Raw genomic sequence first — 21,628 nt, forward strand, 5'->3', positions numbered from 1 at the left:
TGTAAATCAACATTCGGAAATTTGAGTATGGGTGCTTCTGTGAAAGTTTGTTTCAAGAAGTCAAATACTTTGGAATGACTTTGATTCCAATGGAATTGTTGGGTTGAACCAGTAAGTTGTGTGAGTGGTCTCACTATTGATGAGAAATTCTTTATAAATTTTCTGTAATAATTGGCAAACCCCAAAAATCTTTGGAGAGACTTCTTATCTTTAGGAGTTGGCCAATTTTTCACTGAATCAACCTTCTCGGTTTGCATTTGGATACCAGCAGGAGATATAGTATAGCCTAAGAATGAGATAGTGGTATTGTGGAATGAACACTTTTCTAATTTGGCATATAGTTTATGTGTTTGTAACCGAGCTAATACCCAACGGACATGTTTTATATGTTCTGACAAATTGTTGGAGTAAATTAAGATGTCGTCTAAGTATACTACTAGACATATGTCTAATAAATCCCGGAATATATCATTAATAAAGTGTTGGAACGTTGCGGGGGCATTACAGAGACCGAATGGCATCACTAGGTACTCATAGAGTCCATACCGAGTTCTGAATGCTGTGAGCCATTCGTCTCCTTCTCTTATACGTATGAGATTGTATGCCCCACGCAAGTCCAACTTAGTAAAGATGGTAGCATTACTTAATCTTTCAATTAATTCCGGTATAAGAGGTAACGGATATCGGTTTTTTACCGTCCGTTTATTAAGCTCTCGATAATCTATTATCGGCCTGAGGGAAGTGTCTTTGTTGGTTACAAAGAACATTCCAGCTGCTGTGGGTGAAGATGAGGGTCTGATAAAACCCTTTCGAAGGTTATCTTGTAGGTATTGTTTTAGATGTAACAACTCAGGGTGACTCAATGGATACAAATGACCAACCGGTAATGTTGCACCTGGAATTAATTCAATTGGGCAATCATAAACCCGATGGGGTGGAAGAGTTTCTGCCTCAACTTTACTAAAGACCTCTATGAAGTCCTGGTATGGTTCCGGTATTTGAATCTGTTCTAATTCTGTGTGTAGTTTTTTATGATGTGGGAAGCATGTGTTTTCACAGAATTTTGATTGGAAGGCAACAGTTAAAGTAGACCAATCTATATAGGGATTGTGTGTCTGAAGCCAGTATAACCCTAATACTATAGGAAAATGAGGTGATGGAATTACATCGAATGTTATATATTCGGTGTGACCATCTTCAGTAATAACTAATATAGGTATTGTGTTGTGAGTTATAGGACTATTTGCAATCACAGAGCCATCAATAACTTTGATTGAGACTGGTGTTTTCTTTAATACAATAGGTATTTTATTTTTCAATACAGTAGATTTGTCTATAAAGTTTCCAAAGGCTCCAGAGTCAACGATGGCAGAAGTAGACAATCTGTTAAGGTCCCACTGCAAAAGGAGAGATAGTTTGCAATAAGAAATTTGTTTATCTAGACTTTGAGTATTGTTAATATGAACAAACTTACTCTTTTTATTTTTTTGTAATGTTGGACAGTTCATAACTGTATGACTGGGATTTGCACAATACATACAGAGGTGATTGGTTCTTCTTCTTATCCTTTCTTCAGGGGTTAATGGTCCACGTATAACTCCTATTTCCATGGGGGTGACATGCTCCGTTGGAGGTGATTTTATATGTGCAGAGGTGGACATAGTGGCTTTAAATGTTGGATCTGAATAACCACGTTCAGCTTTGCGTTCCCTGAGCCTCCGGTCGATTTGGGTTGAGACTTTTATTAATGCATCCAGGGTACTTGGAAGCTCTATACGTGCTAACTCATCCTTGACAGGATCAGACAGTCCCAATCTAAATTGGTTTCTGAGCGAAACCAAACTCCATGCTGAGTCTGATGCGTACAGCTTAAATTCAGTGGTATATTCCTCCACTGTCTTTTTTCCTTGTTTTAAGCTCCTCATCTTTTGTTCAGCCGTTAGTTGAATGTCAGTATCTCTATATAGCTCATCCATAGCTTGGAAAAAAATTGTTAGTGAATCTAATAGGGGGTCATTTGTTTCACACAAATGATCTGCCCAAATTCTGGGTTCAGATCTTAGAAAAGATATTGTGGACAAAACCCTTACCCTGTCAGTGGGGTAAGTTTTTGGTTTTAAATTGAAGAGCAGGTAGCAAGCATTTTTAAACTGCCTATAGGTTTTCCTATTACCATTATATAATTCTGGCAAGCTTATCTGTGGTTCAGAACTGGGGGTTTGTTGTTCTTTTACCTCCTTTATAAGCTCTCTGAGAACCTGATTTTCTAGCTGTAAGTCCAGGATAGCCTGTCCCATTTTGTCTACCTTTTGACTTAGGTTATAGACTACTTGGGGAATTTCAGCAGGTTCCATTTTCTTTTAAGGCTTAGTATTATGTAACAATCAAACCTGCTTAGTATGATTACAAGATTTAGGTATGTAGCACAATATCAATTGAGAGTACTATTACTTGGTAAACCCATATGGATATATGTGCAGTTAATATAAGATTAATGTTTCCCTACAAAAAATACACACTAAAGTATTATCTGCAATATAGGAATCAATATCGAAAGCAATCTTGGAAGTAAGCAGGCTTGTATAATACAAGAGGATTTAGGAATAGGTGAAACTTTCAAATGAATAAGTAAGGAGTAGTTATAGTAGAATGCGTAACATGAGATATTAAACACACAGCAAGTAAGTCTTATCCAATGTAGTATTGATAGATTCATATAATGGAGAACTTCTGCAGATAAAGTTATAAATGCAAACGTGGTAATGTACCTTGAAAACTGTGAGTGCGGTAAGTAAGGACAAACACTTCCGGGTTCTGTAGGCTGCGGGTGCAGCAGGAGTTGAGACACGCTGAAGCCGGCTAACTGTCAGCGTGTGACGTCACGATTCTCCGGTGCAGCAGAAAACAACATAAAGATAATGTAACAGAACAAATAAGTTTAACAGTTTAGAGCTTCAATAACCGGTTATTCTTTATGGCTGCCACAGACTTGTTTGGAAAATAATATGAGCTGATAAGATGAAACAGGTAACGTAACTCCCCAAATAAAAGACAGTCTTGAATAAATGAAAGTACTTGCCAAAGTAAGATTTCCAATAATAAAGATGTTGCAACAGGCTGGAAATAAATATGAGATCCGTAGTAGGAAGATCTTGAATGAGATAACTTCAGTTGTTGATAAGTTAAGATTCAATTTTAACCTTCCAGAGATCTGAGAGGCTCAGTGTTACTCTGAGGAAAATAACAAAATACTAAGCAAGGTGTGCTTAGTGAACAGGTGTTTTATGGGAGTAAGTAAGATATGATTGGTTGAACTCTAATTAAGGAAACAGTACACCCAAAAGCCTGGCACTTATTTACATTAGTTATATTAATGAAAACAACAAGGACAATTTAAAAGGTATAAAAGTATCTGTTATGTAGGCATTTTATACATTGGCTTTTAAAGGACCTGTAATGTCAGACTTCAACTTTCATAATTCATATAAAACATGCAATTTAAACAACTTTCCAAATCTAATTTGCTTTGTTCTCTTGGTATCTAGCATTGCTGCACCTTCAACAAACAATACTAAGACAATAACGCAAATGTGATTATACAACTTTTTTTTTTTTAAACAGTGATGGCCAACTTCCTGAAACATGGGGGGCAGGGGTCAATATATTTGAAGCCTTAAGGACTGTATATAAATGTATGACTGTTAAAAACACCCAAATAATAATATACTTCCTAAAAATGTTAAATGGCATGGCAAAGGGATATAGGTAGAATTGCAGGGTTTTCCCCAGGGGACGCAAAGACCAGTGCAGAGGGTTTCATGAGGCTCTGCCAGTTGGCCATCCCTGTTTTAAATTGTATGCTCTATCTGAATCATTTAATTAAAATAATGGTTTTCATTGCAAAATTTTCTGTAGAAAGGAAAATTTTGGTTAGCAAAATTCATCTGGCTTTTCTATTGTAAAACAGTTACAGGATTCACCCTTTAAAAGATTTGTAGCATGTTTTAGGTTTCTTTGCTTTAAAATGAAATCTTAGACACATTAGCCTAGTAGTCTGATAGACGTTAACGGTCGCTAAGGACAATGAGATTGTGTTTGAAACTCATAGAGCATTACTTCACCTATATTTCTGAGCGTGGGCATTCTTGCCATTGACATCTAAAGTGGCGTGATGTGCCCAGTACAAGATATGTTGCACATGACATAATAACTACTTGCATAACTGTAAAACAATAATAACAACCACATCAACTTCTAAATAAGAAAAAGAAAAATTGGTAATGCATATATATGTGTAAAATATTTGCATAGTTGATTTGTTATGGAAAAGTAGACTCACTGCATAGAATAAAAGGTGTCTCTGAAACCTTGGAGACACAAATGAGGATCTGACTGTGGGTGTTTTGGGGCATTCTGGGGTGTCGTAAGCAGTGTTTCTCAACCACAGTCCTCAGTTACCCCTAACAGGCCACATTTTCATATCTGAACTAAAGCCAAGGCCGGAATGGCCTACCAGGATACCGGGAGATTTCCTGGTGGACTTGAGCAGCTGTGGCTAGAAAACTATAATTTAAAGGGGTGATTAATGGATGCAATTGAATTGTAGGGTACCTATATAACCACAACCTGGCACTTTTTTAAATACAAACTAATATAATTCTAATATAAAAAAAATTAGGAAGGAGTATCCCAGCAATCCCCTTTGACAAAAATGGGGTGTACGCATTATACTGAGTCAACGTAAAATAGGGCTGGTCTCCAAATTTTCCAGGGCTGCTTTGTATTCCCAGTCCAGCCCTGACTAAAGCACAGGGGAAATAATCAGCTGATCAGTAACCATGGTAACTCACCTGCTCTCACCCATCAGCTGATTATTTCACCTGTACTCTAGGTAAGATATAATGAAACTCTGGCCTGTTAGTGCTACTTGAGGATTGGAGTTGGGGAACACTGATCTAGAGGGTATTTCACATACACTACCAGCAAGAATGTGGAATTCATTAAAACGCTATTGCTTTAGTGAAAAACCTTGTCTCAATTTTTCAAATTTTCTTTTTTCATATGTTAGAGTAGACTGTTTTTTTTTTTAGAGAGTTTTCACTTTTATATTGTTTTGAAGACATTTCTGTTAATCAAGTATCCTTTACATAGGAGCTATGCATCAAAAGATGAATGGTTACAATATAAATCAGGGGTGGTTAACCTTGCTGCTCAAGAGGTTTTGAAAGTACATTTCCCATGATGCTCAGCCACTGAGCATCATGGGAAATGTACTTCCAAAACCTCTGGAGCACCAATATAGATGCTGCTCCCTTGCCATTTGTTGATTTCACAAGGGGCAGGTATAAAATGTTTTTGGAATGCGCTAATTTCAGGTTGCGATGTTGCAGAGATTTTTCCTACAAAAAATTCAGTGTCTTAAACAGGTTTTAATGAATCTAGGACACTGCAGTATTTCCCTACACACAGTCACATTATAAATGCAGTATGCACTTCAGATTTCCAATGCCACTATAGGGGGAAGCACCATTTGTATAGATTAAATTACAGCAATAACACAAAATAATGGTATAATGCAGTGTTTTTAACATGTTTTTGTGTAAAAATTGTGCTGATCCCACGCTCCCTGAAAAGGCCAAAAAAGCACATTTTATAACACAGGTTTTAAAAATGCTGCAAATTAAAAAGCTGGTTTAGGCAATTTGCATAATTTTGACAGAATTGTGTTTTGGTCTGTCTAGGGAGTGTGGACAAAGCACAATTATTTACCCCCAAAATTAGAGCACATACTGTGCTTAGGAGTAGAAAACCACTGTTTACATTAACACATGTTTTGATATTAATGAGATTTTTGCATTATCACCTATGTTAAAAGTTCTCATGCACAGCCTGCACATCATTTGCAGTTGAATTTGAGCTTGCAGCTGAACACAATATGTGCACACTAGACTTTAATGCAATTTAACCCAAGGGGGTGTGCAGATGCCTAAACATATTAGGCTAATTACTACCAGAGTTCTGTTATAGAATTATAACCATAAACAAGAGTCATTGGCTAGTTAGCATAATGTAAAAGTCACAGTCTTAATTAATGACATTGTGAGAGTCTAATAAAAAATCATGTATGTAAGGAATGTATGTTTCATATCTTCTTTGAGGGGTTATCTTCGTTAGATTTGATGGTGTAACAGGTAGGAAAAAAAGGGGGATTCTTGTTATAATGTCATAGTTTAGGTGTTAGATAAACAAATAACTTATTTATGAGATTTATTGGGACATTAATACCTCTTGTACTTATATAAAAATGTACTTTGTTCCACACTCTCCCTAGAGAGGCCAAAAACCTATATCTGTAACCTATGGTTTCAAAATGCTGCAAACTGTCTAAACCAGCCAATTGATTTGTAGCATTTGCAGATTATACAATTTGAATTGTGGCCATCTTGGGACCATGGCACAAGAAGTGTTTAATGTCCATATTCATTGTTTTTGTTTTCCACTTAGGTATTTACTTCAGAGTTAATAATAAAATATATGTAATGTTGAGTTTTAGTGGTCTGCCCTGGAGAAATTTACCAGCATATCGCTGGTAAACCAAAAGATGGCAGGAAGGTTACCCCCTGAAACAGTGGAGTGTGCAGGTTGGTAATGATCCGGGCAGCTACATAAGAGTTACGCTAAATACGACATGTTCCACAGAAACTGTGATCATTTCTACCCACCTCATTTGAAAATAATTCGAATGCATTGTCGTTCAGGAGAAGAGACACTTAGGAACCAATTATCTCTGGACTTGCAAGGTTATCTAAAAAAATCTCACCGGTACTATTTAGTCCGCAGTGGAATTCTACAGTTTTAACCTTGAGAATAGTGTGTTTTACAAAGGGGCTACTACTCCCTATGCTATTGCTTTCCCTCCTGTTCCCATAGTTCTTTTTAAAGCCTTTCTCCTTTTTAAACTCCTTAAAGTGACATTGTATAGCGCTGCAGAATCTGTTATAATCGATAATAAATAATTGTACACTAGATTTTTCTTTGTATAAATGTTTTGTAGATGATCTATTTAAAGTGAATGTCAATTTTGATGCTAAAGTGCCTGGTTCTTAAAAATTCGATTAAAAACAGGGGCACTTTAATTCATCAAAATTTACATTTCACTCCTATTGAGAAAAAATACTTACCTTTTATACTTCACAGTAGCTCCAGCTTCCTCCGGTCGTTGCAAGCCATTTCTGACATCAGAAATGATGGATAGGTCATCCTCCAATCACGGCTTCCCCTCTGGGGGAATCAGTGTCTGATTCAACGCCGTGATTGGAGGAAATCGGATTCCTCATTTTAGACCCAGGAAGAGGCTTTGTGACGGGTGGAGGAAGCTGGAGCTGCTGTGAAGATTAAAAGGTACGTTTTTTTTTTCTCAACAGGAGTGAAATTTAATTTTTGATGAATTAAAGTGCCCCTGTTTTTAATCGAATTATTAAAAAACGGGCACTTTAGCATCAAAATTGACATTCACTTTAAATAGCCCATCTGGGAATATTTTTGTAACAAATGTATAGATTTTGCTTAGTTTTTAATAACATTGTGCTGATTTCATAACCAAGCCCCAAAGTATCAGATGTAGACTGAAGTCTAAAGATTTCTGCTTGCTCCTGTTTGTCTAATGGTCTTTTCATATGTGGGGGAGGGGGGGTCTGCTTTTCCTGCTTTTCCAGCCCCTTTGACTGGGTGTCCCAGCCTAACCTCCTCAATACTGCTAAACTGGGAGCTTCTAAGTATATGTTTAAAAGGTTTTATACTGGATTTTTAGATCAGTATCTGTGAATGTTCTTTATAGCAGTGTCTGTTAAATGCAGTTATATGAAAATTGGTGTACAGTGTCCATTTAAAAGGTACCAAATAGTTTCTCTGCATTTTTATCTTAAGATCCCAGCCTGTACAGAATACACGGAGGATTTACATTCTATATTACTGTCTGGCTATATAAATTCCTGAAAGAGAGGAAGAACCTTTAAACTAACCAACATATCTCAAAGGGCAAAGTGAAGGAACAAAGACAAAGACTAAGAAACATAATGGAAATTGTTGCTCTCCTACAACGGGTGGCACACAAGTTAGATGAACATTTAGTTTCCCTTGTAGGAACACTAAAGGACAAGCACGGCGACAAACCTGAAGAAAGTGCGACTGATATTCTCATACAAGTCCATTCAGGCTCTTGCGATGAGAGGGAGCAAGTTGGACCCTCTGCCGCCAATCCCGAGGTGCAAGTTAGTATGGAGGGACGATATGCCTGCAAGATCATCCCACGCATCGTAATGACATGCCCCGAACGCTTTGTGATGGCGGCGGCACTCTATATCTACGAGGCAGAAACAGAGGACCTAACCTTTTGCTTTCTTGCGACGCGGCCGGTCGCTGGAGGTCATCAGGCACAAGCTGGTCCTGAGGTACAGCCTTTCAGCAGCGCTCTACCAGCTACAGCTCCTACTTCACACACATCTTGCTCAGCTCTCCAGAGGGACGGAGAGTCTTACAGGGATGACAACCTAGCTTTACACCCCGAGAATGCTCAGTTACTGCTAAGTACCATCTATTTCCCAGACTTACCAAATATCTGCTGCTCCTCAATATCGAAGCTTCCTCCAGAGCGGATCCCTCTGCCTGTTGGTATAGGCTAAAGAACGGGACATGTCTATACACCCTGAAGGGTTAAGTTGTCTAACACCCAGCAAGTCCGGCGTGTCAGCACTCGAACTTTGAAGACATCCCAGCACTTAGATTTTATTGCAAAAGTTTGGACTTATCTTGTAAGGACACTAAACCAAGGACACCTTCATGTATATGCTCAAGTTTAATAATAATACACAACTTATTATGCCAGCTCCTTACATGACTTATACACTTGTTTTTTAATACTCATTGCATAACTTAATAATGATGATGTTTTTATTTAGTTAAGTTAACCCATTTTGAGTTAGGGTGATCAAAATGATGACTATTCACGCATGTAAATACAACCGGCTGAAAGTTTGAGCCACATATTGTAGTTGAGAATGCACATTGTTGTGTGTCTTTAGTTTGGCTATAAGCAAAGTTTTTATTATATAATTTTTAGTTGAGTAACAGTATTGTATGCATAATTAATGTAGCACTTAATGAGTCTATATTAAGGTTACCCTACCCAGCGCTAAAAAACAGGCGAATATATAACTTGCTTAACCTTAACTTGATAACCCTGTTTAAGATTTAGTATTCTCTTGTCTTACCTTCTTGACTAATATGGCTCATGTTATCATGCTTTGTTGATATACACTGTTATTGCAGGTATTTAGAATACATATCATATAGGCTCAGTATAACTAAAAGCTAATACGGGTATCAGTGGGAAAAGCGTAGCATTCCTGTTAGTCTACCTCTATGGACTGTTGAGTTACTGCTATCTATTGAATACTAATGCACTATATTTCACCCAGCACGTAGATGTCATGCACTACACTAATTCCCCCTATATAATATAATATCACAGATCCTTTATAATGGGGCTTACCGAGATGGCAGCCATGGAGTATAAATGGTCAGCTCATATAGAATATCACCAATATAGAGTTATCACCTTACTGGGTGAGAATTGAGTAAATGATACAATAAGCACAGTAAGGACCCGCTAGTGCTTAGATGTAACGCAAGTATAGCATCAAGATGTATATAAATATTCATTGAGTCATTTTGGAGAAAAATTGACAATAGATCAGCACTGTATATCTTTAAACTACATCCCCCCCCCCCTAGGTTAACGTAAGTTCCTGGGTGGTAATTATTAGCCATTCACCCAACACGGTGAATTATTTTTTGCGGTGTTAATCCGCATCCTCACACTTATTTAGATCTAGAATACATGCCCAATGGTGGCTATATCTCATAATATTCCTTGTATGAATCTTTATCTCTATAATCACTTAATATGGTGAATTATTGGGCGGTATTAATCCGCCTCTTGCTTTCATAGATTTGTGCCCCCCTTGCTAGTTGTTTTTATGCTAAGATGATCAAATTAAAATATCATTATATCAGACAGTTTCTTATGACAAAGAGGCACTACAGCTATCACAACATATATAATAAAAAACTAAGGTATTAAACCAGATTACCATATTTGCATAAAGGATGACTGTTATAATTCGTTATGATTGTTATATATTAGTGTGTCTAACCAATTCTTGGGTAATTTGATGGCGTATCACTTTTGTATATAGATAGATGATCCCAAAAGCTACTTTAGTATTTTGCATTAGTCATCCTTCATATAGGACTGGTTTTGTAATGAGGAAATGGTATTTCTGTGCATCTATCATACATGTTGTACTACTAATTACCTTTAATAAAAAACTTTGATTTAAAAAAAAAAAAAAAAAAAAAAAGGTACCAAATAGTGAAGCACCACCTCTTCATACTGGGTGCCTCCATCTTGGAGCTTAGGTATTTTCAAACCCTATGACATAAGCAGTAGGAGAATTAAATGACATCATGCATGATATAATTAATGGTAACCACCATTGTGATATTTACCAAGAGAGAAATGTACATTAGGGGTATCTTAATGAAATCATCAAATATCTATGATTAGTTATTTCCATATCTGTTTATTGAAATCTCACATCCAACAGAATAAGAGAGTCACATGAAACTCAAGAGATTTAGGTGTAGCAGAATTTCTACAGAAAAATCTGTATGCCAGGACCCCGTTTGAGAGTTACATAATCGTCTTTGGCTGCTTGTGGTTCTTTAAGGGGTCAACTTTTATATGAGCAACTGTGTCAAATTAGCATATGGAGCTGAAAAAAACAAAGTTGAACAAATGTACTATGATACACGAATAGGTAGGGAAAAAAAAGTATCTGGAGACGCCTGGCTTTTCCCACCAGAGTATTTCAATTAAATAATTCAGATAGAGCATGTCAATTTACAAAATGTTAAAATTCTCTTATAGTATCAAATGTACTCTGTTCTCTTGGTATCCTTTGTTAAAAAAAACATTTGTTAATTTGTTCATCAGTAGCAATGCACTACCAGGAGCTAGCTGGTGATTACATTAGGGATTCGCCCATTACATTAGGGATGGGCGAATGTTTCTAAAAATTCGAAATTTAAAACAAATTTTGATACATTCGTTCGAATTGAATTTCGAATGTTTATATAACATTATAATATTCTATTTTCAAATTTTCATTTTCAAATTTTTCAATAAAATTCAAAAATATTTGTTTGAATAATAGAATGTTTAACTATGTATTCATTCAATTTTGAAATGTCACATTCAAATTCAAAATAGTATTTCTAGGCTACAACTGTGTTTAATAACTGCTACATTCGAATTCAAATGCAATATTCAAATTCGAAATAGTATTTCTAGTCTAATACTGTGTTTTATAAATGTAATATTCGAATTTGAATGTGACATTCGAAAACTGTAAATAACATTTGATAATAAAATTTTTAAGAATAATCGTTCTTATCAACATTCTATTATGTAAATCAGATTTCTACAATAACATTTGTTCTAACATTCAAATTCGAATATAAACACATTCGCCCATCCCTAGTGACTACACACATTTGTCTCTTGTCGTAGGGTCACCAGAGGTGCTCAGCTAGATCCCAGTAGTGCATTGATGCTTTGGGGGGACTTTAACTGTGTGCTTAATACCTTTGCAGGGGTGACACACATATTGATGTGCAATAATAAAATGTCATAATATTTTACAGCATATTCTTTATGCACATTATGCACATTTACACCCCTTTAAATTCAATGCAAATGCCATAGAGAATTACTGGTTTTAAATGCTATACCTAATGACTGGTGCTTAGAAGGCACTGCAGTCTCAGACATTTGCAGAACCAGTATCCTTGTAGCACTTGCAGTGATAAACAATCTGCAATGATTAGAATTTATATTCTTCAGTAATAAGATTAATTTCACTGCATTCTGGGGCTTCACTTCCTTCTAAAGATGTTAGAAGATGGATACAACATATTACTGACTGGTTAATCATTAAATATAGATTATCCCAGTATTGCATAACCCACACTTTTATATTTACATTTTACCTCTGTGGTCACCTTGTATCTAAGCCTCTGCAGACTGCCCCTTATCTCAGTGCTTTTGACAGACTTCATGTTTTGCTATTTAGTGCTGACTGCTTTGTAACTCCATGGCAGTGAGCACAAAGTTATCTATATGGCACGCATGGAGTAGCACTGTCTAGCTGTGAAAAACTGTCAAAATGCAGTGAGATAAGAGGCGGGCTTAGAAATTAGCATATGAGCCTATCTAGCTTTAGCAATCAACAAAGAATACTATATAGCAAATTTGATGATAACGGAAAGTTGTTTTTAAATTCCATGCTCTATCTGAATCATGTAAGTTTAATTTTGACTGTCCCTTTAAAGCATATTTCATTGTAAGTTTAATTAAGAACACATCAAATTTTGCATTAGAAAATGTTTTTGGCTACGTATCTGCGAAAGATTGTATTAATACGTATTTATAATTTACTGTAGAAAGGGAATAATTTAAATCTACTTAATTCTGTTCATGATTTAGAATTTGAGCAGAGGTCTATTATTTAGCCTTTGTAAAGATGAAGGGCATAGTTCATGATCATGTGACAGACTTCCAAAGTAGACCTCTCAACTATCCCGATTTGAGAGTGTCATATTCCGTTTGTGTGTTCTCTGAAGTAGGGAGCTGTTTCACTGAGGTTCTAGGTTCAGGCTTCTGTGATTTACTATTTTTTTGCATAGAAGTACACGACAGGAGATAGACCCAAGACAATCAGGATATGTTGAAAATCTGCAGGATGATTATTAAAATGTAACAGAGTGGCAGGATAATTTGACAGGAAAGAAATAGGCACAGTAGAGACAGGTTGTAGTCACGGCAATAGCAAGCAAGATACGTAGATATGCTGTAGACAGGAAACTACAAAATCAGACTGAATATGAATATACTGTACACTGCAGTCAGGTAACTTGTTATATCAGGCAGGAAACGTAGATATGAAGTAGACAGGTAACTCTGCAACTGGCCAGTAGGATACAGATACTTCCAGAACAAGTATATCACAAACAGTCACAATACACTTGTACTGCTGCTTCAGGAACCAGATGCAGAGTTATTAGCTGAGAGTCATATAAACATATAGTCCCTTTGATAGAGTGTAGGTTAAAACCAGGAGTACAGCCAAAATACTTTTGGAGAATTTGGAAGAGTAGACAGGTGAACTGACCAAAGGAGAATACAGAAGAATAGTCACATCACAAGCCAAGGTCATAAAGACTAGAAGGTTGAAGCAGGTAACACAGGATCAGAAGCACCAACATAGTAGTTAGCCTCACAATGCAAGAGCCCAGATTGAACTGACAGTCTGCCTTAAATAGCAAGCTGATTGCTGAAATTACCTGCAGCTGTCAAGCAGGTGGAGCAGCTTCAGGCAACAGGACTCCATGAATGCTTTGGAAAACCAAAGCCCTTCTGTGACTTAGAGGCAAAAACAGCAGCCAAAAGTCAGTAGCAAACTAGAAATCTGGAGTCCTGGGTTCAGTCCTGGGAATGGATGTTACAGAGAGGGACAGTGTCTAATTCTCAGCTCTTCCCTATTCTTTAACCCCTCTGAGATAGACTTATCTTATGATTTACAGTATCTTCACTAGCCCCGCCCACTGATCATCCAGACATGCTTTTAAACCACCCACCCAAGTACACTGACTGCTCATATGCATCCTCAAAACTGCCCATTATGCATCCACAACCCCACCCCTTCTGATGCAGCCCATCCACAAAACGTCAACGGTGCCCCTCAACATCCTAGGTCCAGGATAAAAAGCCACAGTGTTGGGAGTTATGCTAAAGGTTATAATATAATAGTGTATACCCCCTGCATAGCTCTGATTACAAATAAAGAATGAAAGTCTGAGCTCAGTGTGTCCCCACTCTCTGTATATATAATACAGGTGGCCCTCGGTTTACAACGGTTCAATTTACACCGTTTCAGAATAACAACTTTTTTTTCCAGTCATGTGACTGCTATTGAAAAGCATTGAGAAGCAGTGCATTTATTAAAATAGCCAGTAGGTGGAGCTGTACTCTTGTGTTGCAGCAAAGCCAAGCAAGCTGAAATTAATCAGTTTAACCAGACCTGAGCTATCGAGCAGATTTCAAAGGAACAAGATATTCCTGTCTATAAATCAGTCCAGGTTGGAATGCTTAGAAAGAACTGTTTGCAGAAAAATGCAAGTGAAGTCTGTGTTGTGTGGTTATTTTATTAGGTTTATAATGCTGTTTAGCAAATGTTTTTGTTCATTTAACTTAGTTTAATTATATATTCTGTGTTGTGTGATTATTTTATTAGGTTTATAATGCTGTTTAGCATTTAAAGTCTTCATTTCAAAGCTTTAAACATAATGTATTAGGTGTTAATTATGACAATTTTGAGAGGGGCATGGAACCTAACTCCCTCATTTCCCATAGACTTACATTATAAACTGGGTTTCAATTTACAACGGTTTCGATTTACAACAATTCCTTCTGGAACCTAACCCCGGCGTAAACTGAGGGCTACCTGTACAACTGCTAATGCTGTATTATAAAGCTGCCTATGTTGAAGCACAATGATCAGATTAAATCAAACCTGTACTGAAACTAATTTCTACTGGGAAAAAAAAACTTGATGCAACATGACACTCAAAAAAGTGTGGGCATTTTTAGAGATTTGTACCTGCTCCTCGTCACAACTGTGATATGCAAACTCAGATCCATTGTAATCATTGGTACTGTATCAATTTAGTAATCACCAACCAGCATCACAACAACTAACAAATTAAAACTGAAAAAAGTATTACATCGCTACAAAACAGCCAACTCTAAAATGTACACAAAGAAAAATATTGAAAAAAGTAAAAGAAAAAACAAAATGTATGCTTACCTGTTAAAATGTATTTAATAGTGGTGAGAGTCCATGAGACATTACTCCTGGGATTCAACCCCAGCCACTAGGGGGTGTCAAAGATTCCCAAAACTCTAAGAGAGCTTAATCCCTCCTACCTCTCTGGTATTCTAATCTGACCTATAGCTAAGAAAGGAGAAGTAGAAACAGAAAAGGACAAAGAAGGGAAAATAAGGTACAAACTAGAACTGAGGCCAGAAAAAAAACATATAGAACAAGCCTCCTTGTTCAGAGGAATTTTGCCTGTCATTTTGGGGTTGGACTGACCTTTTTAGGTGGCTGCTCCTTGGTGGTAATTTGCCAAAGAACAAGCTATTGTTTGTTCCTGGTAGAGCGCTTCTCTTTCTGTATGTAGTTACTAAACACTGCTGCCTGAAGGACTTTCCTGCCAAACACATTAAAGTGGTTAAATTTAGAGAAATTATGTTGCTGCTAAATAATCCTCATTCTTAAAATCTAAGAAGAAGAAACTGATCTACAATAAATAATAATGCGTTCTGGAAAAGACTATCCCACCTCCAAGTAAACCTTGGTAATGAGGAGATTTTGCCACAAAGTTAAAGAAACCAATGCAGCTCTTTGACCTCTACATGGACAAAAACAAATGAATTGTTCCACTACCCCATACTCCAAAAGCTTCCCTCTGTCAGAGTAGCTCTCTGAGGGGAAACTGGGCCTCAAATCATTCTGAGGACCCCTTTCTCTGAATAACATTGTCATGCTTCACCTTCCTCCTTCAAAGGCAAATATAAGGCTAGTTTCCAGTAAGGTGGGAGGGGTTTTAAGGACTCTTGGAGTTTTGGGAATCGTTGCCTCCTCCTAGTGGTCAGAAGTGGTATTTCCCAGGGTAGTGGCTCATTGAAGGGACACTGTAGCCAATTTTTTTCTTTTGTAATTCAGAAAGAGCATGCACTTTTAAGCAACTTTCTAATTTACTCCTATTAACAATTTTTCTTCGTTCTCTTGCTATCATTATTTGAAAAAGAAGGCATCTAAGCTTTTTTTGGTTTCAGTACTCTGGACAGCACTTTTTTATTGGTGGATGAATTTATCCACCAATCAGCAAAGACAAGCCAGGTTGTTCACCAAAAATGGGCCGGCATCTAAACTTACATTCTTGCATTTCAAATAAAGATACCAAGAGAATGAAGAAAATTTGATAATAGGAGTAAATTAGAAAGTTGCTTAAAATTTCATGCTCAATCTGAATCACAAAACAATTTTTTTGGGTACAGTGTCCCTTTAACTCTCACCACCTTTATGAAAGAAATCTTAACAAAAATACACATTTTAAAAAAAAAATTGTTACAGCCTTCTAACATGCCACGAAATATAAATATAATAATAGTTTAACCCCTTAAGGACCGGGCATTTCAGTATAAAACTTGCCCAAAAGACCAGAAATGTATTAATATTTTTGCCTTCACTCCATTTAAACAGAAAAAGAGCCTTGTTTTTTTTTAAATTTTCCTATCAAAACTATATATATATACTGTATATATTTAGTAAACAACTAAAGGTATTGTTCTAGGCCCATTTTGATATATTTCATACCTCTGTTTCGCTGCAAAATGCAATCATATTAAAAAAATTCATAACTTTTTCACAAACTTAGGGGTTCACACTGACATTATTTACATACCGCTTGTGCAGTCATAACACAAATGGATGTAAAAGCTTCTCTGGAATTCCCTTTGTTCAGAAATAGCAGAGATGCATGACTTTGCCATTGCTTTTTGCTAATTAGAAGGCCGCTAATTGCAGCTGTGTACCACACTTCTGAAATTCCTGGAAGTTAAGGGGTTAATCAGGTAGCTTGTAAGGTTATGTTTAGTTGTAGTATAGAGATTACCCTCTTAAGTAGCATACATTTTATGAGGAAATGTATGACAAAATACTAGGGGATAATTCATGTCTTTTTTCTAAGTCTATAAAATAATAATAATACAGGTACCTCATTACACCATGTTGACAGGGATATATTGGTACTTGTCCAATAAAAAGCAATGACATACATCTAGATAAATCACTAGTTACTTAAGAGCTATTTAATGGTAATAGATATACTATATTTTTTTTCTTTGCCCTTTATATGAAAATGCTGCATACCCTTTCCTCAAAAACAGAATATGCACTCTGAAGACCCTAAAGGAAGGAAGAAAGCACAATTTGCTGAAGTATTATATAGAAATTAAGTATTATAGAAACAGCACACAAAAAATAATGAATTAATGCACATTTAATTTTTTCACAGTGCTTAATTAAACATTTTATAGGAGATTTGATTGAAGTTTTGTTGCTAACAATAAAAAAGGCATAGTTTTAAATTTCCTTGGTATAATTTAATTCTATATATATATTATAAATAACCACAATTGAGTGTTCATGTTACATAACTATTTATTTTTCAATCAATTAATGTTATTTCATGCTGCCACACATATTATGACAAATGCTTGCACAAAAAAATTAAAGGAAACGGTAGATATTAGAACTACAAGTTGTATGTTAATAAATTATAGCATATATAAATGTTAGTGCTCAAAATGATTGCTGCTCAGCTTAGCCATACATTTTGAATTCAATATTAAGATCCGTCTACAACTCTACAAGATTCTAATGTTTGCAATCATTTTTTTAATGCACTCTAGCTTGTCTTTTTTTATTGTACAATGTTAAAATCTTGTTATTTAAAAAGATAACTGAGCATGCATTACAATTACAGCACCCAACAAAAAGTGCTAGCAACCAAGATATGTCCAAAAAAATATGTTTTCAAAGTTATTTTAAAAAGGATGTAAAATCGGCTGTGACTGTATTTTCTGATAGCTGGAATTCCATTAGCGAAGATTTGCTTTAAAGTATACGATGAGTTTTTTTTATTTATTTATTTATCTCCAAGCACAAAGTACAGTTCAGCAGATACAAATTTGTCGCATAAGTAGATTTCTTATTTAACAGAAAGAAAAAAAGGATAATTATCAATCAAATAGAGTATATCAACAGAATAAAAAACAACCAATAATTGAGTCATTCTTAAGTTCAGAATATCCACAAAATCATATATTAAAGAAATTACTACCATATGTTTTCCCGGTATCTTACTCTTTGTTACTGTACAATTGTGCTGTTTTCCTTATTTACCTAACAAAAAAAAGAGAAGAAAAAAGAAAAAAAAAAAAAAAAAAAAGGAAAAGAAAGGAAGGGGAAGGGACAAAAAAGGAAGGGATCCATTGCCTCCGATTTCACATCTCTATCTTACCAAGATGGAGATATGACATTAATACCAAGAATGGGGGAAGAGATTATTCAGAATCAGGGTTCCAAAAAAGTCTGATTTATGGAAGCATTTGGTTAATGCATATTGCAAGTTATTGGGTTGCTCTAGGATTAGAGTAAGCCATTTATCAAAGAAGCTTTTTATCTGATTCTCTAAGAGAGAATTAGTATTTAATTGTTCAAACATTATTTGCGAGAACACAGCTTGTTTAAATAAGCTAAACGGAGGGGCGATCCTCTTCTTCCAATACCTAAGAATTATATTACGTCCTAACAAAATCAAAGTATCGATAGATTTGTGAGATGTAATATTAGTCTCATTAGTTAGAAAAAGAACCTGATACATATCTAATGATACATTTTCATGTAAGACTTTAGAGGCCCAATAAGACACTTTAAGCCAGAACTGCCTAATTTTAGGACAAAACCAGAAACAGTGGGGAAGATCGGCCTCCATCTTTTTACACTTAAAACAATTAGCTGATTTATTACCTACCCACTTAGCTAATATTCTCAGTGTAATATATGAATTATTAATTAATTTAATGTGTGATTCTTTCCAAGAGGTGGGAATTCTGGCCTCTCTTACCCGTTTAATACTAAGATTAATTTTCTCTGCTGTTATTTCTTGAAAGTGAAATCTCCAAGAACCAGCTAAAGTTTCCAACCCCAGTTGTCCTTGTTTCCGTTGTCCTTGTTTCGACATTAGGATGTTGTAAATTAGCGAGATAGTATGGATACCATTCTTGTGTAAGATAATATAGTCTTCAAGCTTACCAAATTTTCTGTAATCTTGTCTAATATTTTGTATTCCGTGTATAAAATGTCTAAGTTGCAAGTATGCGTAGAAATTTTGATTTGATAAATTATATTCTTGAAGGATAGATTCAAATGTTCTAGCTATGCATTCATTGTCAAGGACTTGAGAAATATAGATTAACCCTTTTTCCTCCCACCTTGTAAAAATTCCTGATGTCAAACCTGGAGGGAAGAGATTATTACCTCTAATAGGGAGATATGAGGATATACGGTAATCTATATCTAGCGCGGCACATAATTTCTGCCAAGCTGAGACCACGTTACCGATTACTGATAACTTTTTAATATGTTTTGGTAGTTGTGTAGTTGGACAGTGAATAATGGCTTTAAGAGAGAGAGGGGCAGCCATCTGTTTTTCAAATAGAGGATTCGAGAAATAGTTAGTATCTGTAATCCAATCACAAGCAAATCGTGCCAAGATAGCTATGTTATACCATTTTATATCAGGGAGCGCAAATCCTCCATATTCTGAGAGTTGATATAGTTTAGCTCTGGATAAATAATGCCTTTTCCTATTCCAAACAAAAGATGAGCAATTCTAATTGAAAAGCCTTAAATCTTTATTAGAAATGAAAACAGGAAGATTTTGAAGGAGGTATACTAATTGTGGAAAGAGTATAGACTTGATTAACATGACTCTGGCCGAGAGAGAGATAGGGAACAAGGCCCATCTATTTAGTTTCTCAGAAGCATTTGTAAAGAAGGCAGAAAAATTATTATTGTACCAAAAATTAGGATTTCTATGTAAATTGATTCCTAGGTACTTAATACTTTCTGCAACTTGTAAAGGATTTTCCCTACAACTGTCTTTGTTCTGATGTATCCAGAGAATTTCAGACTTGCTTAAGTTTAATTTATATCCCGAGAAGGAGCTGAATTGTTTGAGCATATTTAAAACAAGAGGGATGCTAATTTTAGTATTCTGTAAAAATAATAGCAAGTCATCAGCATAAAGCGATAAGACTATTCATTGATCTCCAATTTCTATACCTGGTATAGTATCTCTCAATGGGATTGCAAGGGGTTCAATAGCAATGTTAAATAAAAGGGGGGACAGGGGACAACCCTGTCTCGTTCCTTTATGAATATGAAACCTGGGCGTTGGAGCACCATTAACTAGAACATACGAAGTAGGTGAATTGTAAATGGACCTTATTAATGAAAGAAAGTTCCCCTTGAATCCAAATTTATCAAGGGCTGTATATAAATGGTCCCATGTGACTGAGTCAAAAGCCTTCTCAGCATCGGCGGTTAACAGTGCATAGTCTTGATCTGAACCTTGGTCATTTTCTTGCAAATTATACCAGAAATACTCTAATACAGTGGTAACACAGCGCATATTTCTAATAGAGGATCTCCCAGGCATAAAGCCGGATTGGTCCTCATGTATAATTTGTTCTATACCAGATTTAAGCCTTTTTGCCATTATAGAAGTAAGTAATTTATAGTCTACATTTAGAAGTGATATGGGCCTATAAGAAGATGGGTCGAGAGGATCTTTACCTTTCTTTAGTATTAGAGAACCGCCGATGCCGAGAAGTATTCCGACATAGATTTCCCTGCTATGAAATATTCATTAAATAATTTAACCAGGGGGGGGCGGAGCCTAGCCACGCAGGGAGATGGCTGTGTTCTGAAAGTGCTCTTCAACCCTCAGGCATAAAAACAAATAATTTTAGGCATGTTCCTTCCCTAAATATAACTTTCACAGGGGGATTCATATCTCTAACTCCTCAGCTGTCATAGATACCTTGCTTGCCTTGTCGCAAGGTGTAACTACGTGACAAAGTGAGCAAAGGCGGAGGCCCTTATCGCAGTCTGCATGTGAATGGCGGCATCGGCTCGGTGTCTACAGTTGCTGCATCGCCACTCCAGAAGGACCCAACACTGATCGCGACCCCCCCCCTGAGTACTGCCCGGTGAGTGTGTTTATGTACCTTGTCATTAACGGAGCCCAGGAGTTTCGCCTGTTCATCGGGTGAGGAGCTCTGGTTTATACCTGTTGCTGGCCGAGTTCCGGTGGCCACATAACACCCTGCCGCACCGAGTACTTTACAGAACCGGGCAGTCGCGGGGGGTTTGAGGAGTGTGTATCTGGGATCAAACAAAAAAAAAACCAAAAAAAAACAGAAAAGTGCAGGTCAGGTCTTTCTGGAAAATATAGCGCCATACTTTATTTAATTAACGGAGGCCACGTGGGCGGACTGGAGGGGATCACAGTATTAACAAAAAAGACTCAGGTCTGTAACAGGCCTCCTTTCTTTTTTTTTCAATCTCCCAAAAGAGTGCTCTTATAGGGTGGCCTAACTTTTTATCCCCAACATCTGCTCGGAGCTATATGAAAGAAATAGCAGTATACTACCACGTGGGGAGTCTTCACCTGACACAGGCCCAGCACTTCATTCTACTAAGCTCCTCAGCAGTAATATACCTACAAGTTACTGGGGAGATATCCAGGCTGTTGTTTTTATCTGGGACTTATGAGAAGGGTTTTAATATTGTAGGCTAAAAATATAAAGCTG

General features: G+C 36.4%; 1 protein-coding gene across 1 annotated transcript in view; it reads left to right on the forward strand.

Annotated features, from left to right (window-relative positions):
* AMPH (amphiphysin) overlaps positions 1 to 21,628 on the forward strand; it is a 519,511-nt gene that overhangs the window by 109,501 nt on the left and 388,382 nt on the right. The window lies entirely within an intron of this gene.

Source organism: Bombina bombina, chromosome 5, assembly GCF_027579735.1.
Source record: "Bombina bombina isolate aBomBom1 chromosome 5, aBomBom1.pri, whole genome shotgun sequence".
NCBI classification, from domain to species: Eukaryota; Metazoa; Chordata; class Amphibia; order Anura; family Bombinatoridae; genus Bombina; species Bombina bombina.